The sequence below is a fragment of the Suncus etruscus genome, chromosome 1 (assembly GCF_024139225.1).
Source record: "Suncus etruscus isolate mSunEtr1 chromosome 1, mSunEtr1.pri.cur, whole genome shotgun sequence".
NCBI lineage: Eukaryota > Metazoa > Chordata > Mammalia > Eulipotyphla > Soricidae > Suncus > Suncus etruscus.
In genome coordinates, this window is record NC_064848.1 from 155161620 (window position 1) to 155170085 (window position 8466).

Consider the following 8466-nt stretch of genomic DNA (forward strand, 5'->3'; position numbering starts at 1 on the left):
TTTAAATTTTGTTTCGTGGAAACAATGATTTACAGAGTTTTTTATAGTTGAATTTCAGATATATAGTGAGTCAGGGCTTTTCCCACTACCAGTGTCAACCTCCATCCACCAATAGCCTCAGAGTGCACCCTATCCCACCGCTCTTTACCCCGTGGCCTGCCAGTATAACAGGCCCCTTTAAGTTTAGATTGTTAAAATTTAGGTCTCTTGATTCTATTGTTATTGACTTTGGCTTGGATATTTAGGTCTGTCCTTACTTTTTTCCCCAGCAATGCATCTGAGATCACTTAGCCCCTGCCTAAGAGCCTTTATTTCTTTCTCCTTAGTTATATAGAAAAATGCAGAAATATGTGGCAAAACAACATAATCTGTGTCCCAAGGTTCTATGAAAAAGTTAGGAGCCTCTACTTAAAAGATAAGAAATAAAAAAAGAAAAGGAAAGGGGATGTGTGTGGCCATTGTTTGTTTGTTTTTGCATAGGCATAGCAAAAGACTGGGAAAATAGAAAGGAAAATTTTTGGCCTAAAAACAAGGAGATCCTACCCATGAAGCATCCTGCAATAAGACCGACTATAGGCTCCAGGCATACTAAATTGTCTAACCCCAAAAATCTTTCTTTGTGTTCCCAGTGAAAGTTCTTCTCAGTCATAGTTGTTGCAGTCAGGTTTCTGTAGAGATCCAGGTTTTTGTAGAGATTCTATATAAAGTCAGGGTAACAGGGAGCATTTTCTGGTTTCATCTTACCATTAGGTAGCAATGCAGGAAACCCTGCCCTGAAAGCAGGTTGTTGCTGTTACCAAGTCATCAGGGTGTTATATGAACCCACTGGCAATTCGGTGCCAGGACAGCATTAGCGTCTTCCCTAGTAGAAATTCAATTCCTGGTGCTGATGGATAAAACCGTGCTGGTTCCATGGATGGGATCCAAGATTCAGGGGTGAATAGTTAAGTCGATCTTCTGCAGCCTAAGCCAAGTCACTATGACAAGTGTTCAGGCCCCACTGCAATACAAAATTTATGTGTTCCTTTCCCTATTAGATAAGTAATTGTTTCCACACATAAGATTTCCCCCCATTTTGAAGTGCCTTTGCAAAAAGAAACAATGCCATATAATACTATTGGTACATGACCTGTCTTCAGTCATAAAAAAGGCAAAGATTAATGGGTATTTGAGACTGAAGAGATAATATGGAGCTTAAAGTGCTTGCTTTTTTTTTTTTTTTAAGCCAAGCCAACTTTGATTTTTAACAGTCCATATACTGTACCCACTCACACACAAATACTCCTCCCAGGTCCTCCAGTAGTGACTCCTAAGTGCAGAGTAAAGAGTAAGCCCTGAATACTACCAGATATAGTCCAAAAATGGAAAAGTAATGTGTTTTTATTCTTCCAAATCAAATCATCAATGAGAGAGAAAATCAGGCTGCCCTCAGATTTTGCATATTGAATTCTCAACAAAAACTGGATAGAAAATTAACAAGGCTATCTTATGTTTACAAAAAATACCAAATCTCAAGGACTTACAATTATGATAGTTTGTTTCCAGATTATAAGCAATACAATTATGGCAGCTCTGGATTATTAATACCTCTTTATATATTATCTTTATTCCAAGTACTTTCTTCATCCTATTCTCCAGGCTGAAGAATCATTCACTCTTTGGACACTTAATTCTTGTGGAAAAGTGTGAAAGAGCAAAAAGAACTGGTAGGTATGCACGACAACTCTTCAAGTCAGAATTGGCATTTGGGTATTTTACTCATACTTGATTGATAAGCTGATTCATAAAACCAAGGGGAGAGTCATCTGGTCCAACAAGAGGGGAAATACATTTTACTTACTGTAAGACATTGCTTGCCTCACAGCAGAAAGCATGGGCATGTAATCTTCCTACAAGAAGGGCAACTTCAATAATCTCTCCTGTGTCAACTATGAAGAATTTTATTCCCTGCTGATCTGTCACTCCAGAAAAGAGCAGAAGATTATTATCTTTAAACACTCAGTAGTTCTTTGGATGTAATTATACAAACTCCTTGCAAAAACTCATGATAAAAGGGTAAATGTTAAGCTATCTTTTTTTTTTTTTCATTTAAATTGTGGAGCTGAGACTAAAGAACACAAGATTAATGTAACACAGTATAAATGTTATGAGACATGATGATACAATAATAATAATAATACAAACTTAATGTAGAAAAACAAAAATACGAAGCAGAGAAAAAGAGGAGTGAACATGCAATTTCTCATCTTTCAAAGCTAGAATCACATGACTTGGCTCAGAAAGATAAACCATGTAATGGGCATATAAATACATGATTGCAGGGTACAATTGTAGAAGACAATCTTATCTATCAAAAACATTAAAAATCATATTGAGATAACATTATATAGGATGATGTAGAATATGAATTTTATTCATGTTATCATACTTCACAATAGAAATTTAATATACTCGAAATGTAATATTTCAGGTTTCAATATAAACCTGGGCATCATTAGCAAATGTTTGTGTTATTCAGTTTTTAGGGACATCCATCCCAGAAAGTAGTAGTGAAGGACAAACAAAATGATACAAGGAGAAAGAATAGCTAATAAATGTATAATTAAGCTTTCTACAATTAAATTCTTCCATTTCCAAGGAGAATCTCCAGGAAAGCCACATAAACTGTGGGTTAAAAGCTTAAGCATCTTCTCTTCTCATATTTATATTTTCAAGTACTAGCCTTCAGTACATTTTAATATAACTATATTCAGAGATAGGGCCTTAACATGAAATATTTAATTCAAAATAAGTAAAAAGGTTACAATCTATTCCAATGTGGCTGCTGTCCTTAAATGAAGGCTTAGAACACATGCAGGAAAATAACCATGTGAGAATATAACCAGAAGGCATTTGCAAGTCAAGGGAAGTGGCTTCAAAATGACCCCCAAATTGAGTGATTCTATCACTGGCTTCAGTCTCTAAAATTGCATGAAACTAAAATTCTATTGTTTAAATTATCTAGTCAGGTGAATGTGTTATGGAAGTTCTTAAAAGACTAAGACGGTATATTTTCCAGGAAGAAAAAAAAAGAAATTTTTAATAAATACTACATTCTGGGTATAAACTCACTGAACTGGTGAGACGCACTTATGTGTATGCTACATGATATCTCCTGATATCTAACCTACATATCTTGATGGGAGAGTTCTAGAAAGCAAGGGGCAGGAAAATACCTGCTGTTAGGTTGTGCTTACTAATAAAATATGCAGAAAATACCCTGAATAGCCAAAGTTATCCTGAAAAGTAAGATACTGAGAGGAATCACATTACCTAAATTGAAACTATACTATAAACCTATAATAATCAAAATAGTATGATGCAGAAATAAAAATAAATGAATAGAATTAATTAGAATTGAGAATTGATATTGGGAAAACTGAATAGTGACATACCAAAAAAAAAAAGAAAGAAAGAAAAGAAACTGGATTACTACCTCATACCTTACACAAAATTCAATTTAAAGTGGATCAAAAACCTTCAATTTAGACCAGTATCTATAAAAGGCACTGAAAAAAATGTAGGCAGAATAACCCAGGACTTGTACCTTAAAGGCAATTTCAACATGATTCCATTGACAAAGGTAACAAAAACAAATAAATTAAAAAGTTGCTGCATAACAAAGAAATGCAGGCTAAAATTTTAAAGCACCCTATTGAATCAGAGAAATATTTCACACAATAAATCACTAATGGATTAATATTCAAGAAATATAAAGAACAAATATCAGCAATAATAAATCATAAAATTAATAATTATTAAATTAGTAGTTTAATAAATAAAAATAAATGTAAAAATAGAAAAAAGAAAACAGACACCTTTCCAAAGAAGATAGTCAGCCAATAGGCATATGAAAAAATGTTTATCATCATTTAGCATCCAAATTAAGAACATAAGATATCATCTCACACCAGTAAGAATATATATTAAAAAATACTAGAAACAGGGCTATAGCAATAGTACAGAAATAAGGCATTATCTTGGATGAGGTGTTTAATCCCAGGCATCCTATATGATCTCCCCCAAGATAAATTCCTGAAAGCAAAGTCAGTAGTAACCCCTAAGCATCACTGAGTGTGGTACCCCCAAAAAATTATTTTTTAAAATACTAGAAGTCATCTGTGATGGGGAAATGGTATAAAAGGAACTCTCATTCACTGAGTTGGGCATGGTGATTGGTTCAGTTCCTATGAAAGATGAAAATTCCTTGAAAAAGTAAAATAGCTCCAATATGACAAAGCAATTTCCCTTATTGGTATCTATCATCGTGACACAAAACAGTCATTTGAAAAAAATATAGACTTATCTATGTTCATTGGAGTGCTGAGTATAATAGTTAGTATGAAAACAACTCAGGTAGGTTATGTAGCCGCAAATGAGTGGGAAATGAAGTTGTGGTATTCCACAAGGAATGATGAAATTATGTAATTTATTGCATCTTGGATGAGACTAGAAAGATACCATGTAAAGTGAAGTAAGAACAAGGACACATACTGGATGTCCTTACTACTTTTGATATATAGAATAGCATGATCAAGACGTGAGGGTATCATAGTTTGGCAAAACCTTGGCCCTAGATTACAGAAATGAAAATGAAAATTACAAAAATGCAAGGGAGGAAAGAACTGAAATAGGGGGTGAAGTTCTGAAGATAACAAGGGCAATGATAAGGAACATTGGACTCATAGGTGATATAGCAGAGGTATTTTGATGCATCAGACAGCTAGAGTAAACACTCACTATTGTAAGCTTCAAACCCAAACTAAAATAGTTAAACATTAAAATGTATCTACTAAGGAGACATGTTAGAGGAGCTGGGTCAAAGGTAACCTGGAACAATTGATGGAGGGATGAGGACACTGGCAGGAGGATTGAAATGAAAAGATCCTATTGTGGAATTCTGTTGTGAACAACTTTGTAAATCATCATGTAAATCATGTAAATAAATAATTGCACCCAAAGGCAGGATCTGTTTAAAAAGTTTGTTTCTAGAAAGTCTTAACACATGCTCACTTGTGTGCATCTTTAGAACTCTTGTGGTCCCTTAACTATATCCTGGTACATTATAGAATTCACACTTGGTTTAGGTAAAATCGATTATTTAGAGATGTGGTAGTCATTCTTCAAGATGGTGCTCATGATTTTTCCCTCCTAAGCCTTTGCATAGTTCTCTGCCTCATGGTACCCATACTGGCTCGTATAAGCCAGAATATACTGCATAAACGGTGGTATTTCATACCTGAAATTATGTTATAAAAGGATTTTAAAAGACACGGTGGCTTCTTTTATTTCTCCTGTCTTCCCCCTTACTTCTCAGATTACTCATTCTAAGGGAAGCCAGCTGCCATGGTATAAATGTCTTTTCCACAATCACAGAGTAGAGAAAATAAATCCTTTATCCTGAGTGAAGCTCCAGATGGCTACATCCTGGTGAGACACTGAGTCAGAAACACTCAGTTAAGTTGTGAGATTCATGACCCTCAGACTCTGTGAGGAAGGAAATGTCTGTTATTTATGCTGCTAAAGTTGAAGATAATGTTACATTATGAGCAAACCAATACACAAGATTACCATGTAAGGTTTCAGTACTGTTCTTAGGGCTACATATGAATTAGAAACTGAAGTCCACTCAAAAATACTCCCAGGTTAGTGACAGGCATACAGAGCAATCATTTTTTGTGCAGTGTTCCCAAATATGGACAATTGTAGAGAAACGAGAAGTCATCTATACAAGTTATGATATTAAGGCCAGCCTTATGCATAAGCCAAACTTTACCTCTATGTTGTATAAAATAAAGCCTTACCTAGAAATCTTGTGACCTCTGTCCAAGTGCCTGTTATCATGTCTCAGATGTCTTTAAGCTCCCTGAGACCATCTCTTCATGTTTATGTTGCTAAGGTTAATACCTAGCTCATGAAATTAATGAAAAATTTTAAGAAATATCTAGAATGCAGAAGGTACTTGGTACCAGTTCTAACCTAGCATAAAGAAGAATAGTTATTCTTTACAATTTGTACATATAAAATGAGATTGAAGCTTTCTATACATGATGCTGCTGTAAGGAGTGCTATAGAATAGATAGTCTAAATGAGACATTGAAGAATATCATAGTGGGAGTGAGGAGGCTGGTAAGCAAGAAGTATAGTTTATGTAGATAAAGACAGTGTAGGGCAAAAAGTATGAAGAGGACACAATGAAGCTAATCCCAGGTGAATTTTCAATCTAGGGTCCTGGAATAGATATGCAAAGGGGGTCTAGTCCTTTCAGTTTCTTCAGGGACTCCTGAAGAATAGGATTTTAGTCTGAGGAAGATTTCCAAAGGAAATTTTGAGTCTAGAGATTAGACACTTCAAGGAGATTTTAGTTTTTCAGACAGTTCTGACTACTTGAAAGAAACTCTCTTAGAATGTACCTTAGAAGCAGTAGTCAGTTTAAAAGTGTGTGAACAGAACTTGACTCTGTGGGAAGGAAGAGAGAGAAATTAGGAGGGGGTAAGGGCAATACTGCTAATACAATCCCAGTATAATATATAGTGATCAAGTTCAATAGCCTCTGAAGACTAGACCAACAATTCATTTTTATAATTATTTACTTTATATTTCTTGTGAAAAAATTCAGAGCATTTGGAAGAGCAGCAGGACTCACATGTATAGACATGTCTGCCAATGTCCTATGGACAGGAATAGTGGAACCTTCTAGATTTATGGTTCTAATCTCAATGAATAGACTCCAGTTTAATTGAATAGACTCCAGTTTAATCTGGAGATCCCAAGTTACCTATCAACCATATCACCCAAGGTCTTGGCAAAGAATGAAAAACTAATAAAGGAAAATGCAAGTTTCTAGTTTTCAGAGTGCAGTCCCTCAACTACTACGTAGGGCATAGTTAGATCTCTAGGTGAAAGCAGACTTTTTAGGGCCTCAAAGGAAGGGAAGGGCTGGGGCAGGGTGGTGCTGAATGCATCTTTAGACACTAGTAAAACATATTCCAGTTCAATTGCACACTTACATTTTCCCAGTACTTTCTCTTCTTTCCCCCAGATATATAGAATTACATTTCAACTTATATATTTATTAAATTATGGTCACTACCAAAATTCTAAGTCCCAGCCAATCATGCAATTTTCTATTTTGTCCCTCTTTCAACTTTCTCCTGCAACTTTTCCTTTCAAAAATCAAAATAAAATAATAGGAAAATGTTAAAAGAGTAATAAAATAAACCTTCATCTATATTCACTTTTTAAAATACCTTTCTTTTTTATACACAAAACATATTTTTTGTTGATTTATTTGAAAGTATGTTGCATAGATAAGGATGTTTTACCTCCAAAGCACTTTAGAATGAAACTTAAAATAATAATAATAATAATAATAATAATGACATATTCTAATCCCATGACTAAGCCTTAGTATACTTATCAAATATATCCCTTATACAGTAATGTTATTTTCTATACTTTTTATATTTAAATTTCTTCAAATCTCCAATGTCCCCAAATCGTCTTTTTTTTTAAATAAATAATATCCTAGGCCAGGAGGAAGGTCTAGAGGTAAGGTTCTGCCTTGCAAGCGCTAGCCAAGGAAGGACTGCGGTTCGATCCCCCGGCATCCCATATGGTCCCCCCAAGCCAGGAGCGATTTCTGAGTGCATAGCCAGGAGTAACCCCTGAGCATCAATCAGGTGTGGCACAAAAAAACAAAAAAAAAGGAAAAAAAATCCTATAAAGCAGGAGTGAGGGATGGGAGGTGGAGAAACTGGAAGGAGAATATGTCAATATATCAATATGAGGACACATTAGTGAGTTGGTAGGTGATTAGTGTTTGATCCTTAAAAAATAATTTGTTCAAACCAACTAGACATAAAATCAATAAGGGAACAACAACCTTAAATGGGGAGTTGGAATAGAAGGGCTTGAAATTTTCATAGATCTCTCACTGCCCAAAATGTCAATAACATTCTTTGCAAATATACATGTAGCATTCTGGAGGATAGAGCACATCTGGGGACACAAAACAAAGATTAATAAACTCAAGAAAACTGAAATCATATCAAGTATCTCTGCAGATAGCAATGATATAAAATTAGATATAATCATAAACAGAAATAGAAAAATGCAAATATATGGAGACTAGCAACATGCTATTGTACTCCTATTGAGCCAATGAGGAAATCAGGGAAGAACATATACCGTATTTTCTGGCGTATAAGACGACTGAGCGTATAAGACGACCCCCTAATTTTGCAGTTAAAACATAGGTTTAGGCCTATATTCGCTGTATCAGATAGAACGTTCCTGTGCTGCAACTATATGTACCACAGTGAGCCAATCACAACAAGCAAAGGTTCAAAGGTTATACTGTAATAGACTTCCTCTCTGACTTTGGCCACTCTGAGCAGGCTTTTTATACTAAGACAAAATGTGTAC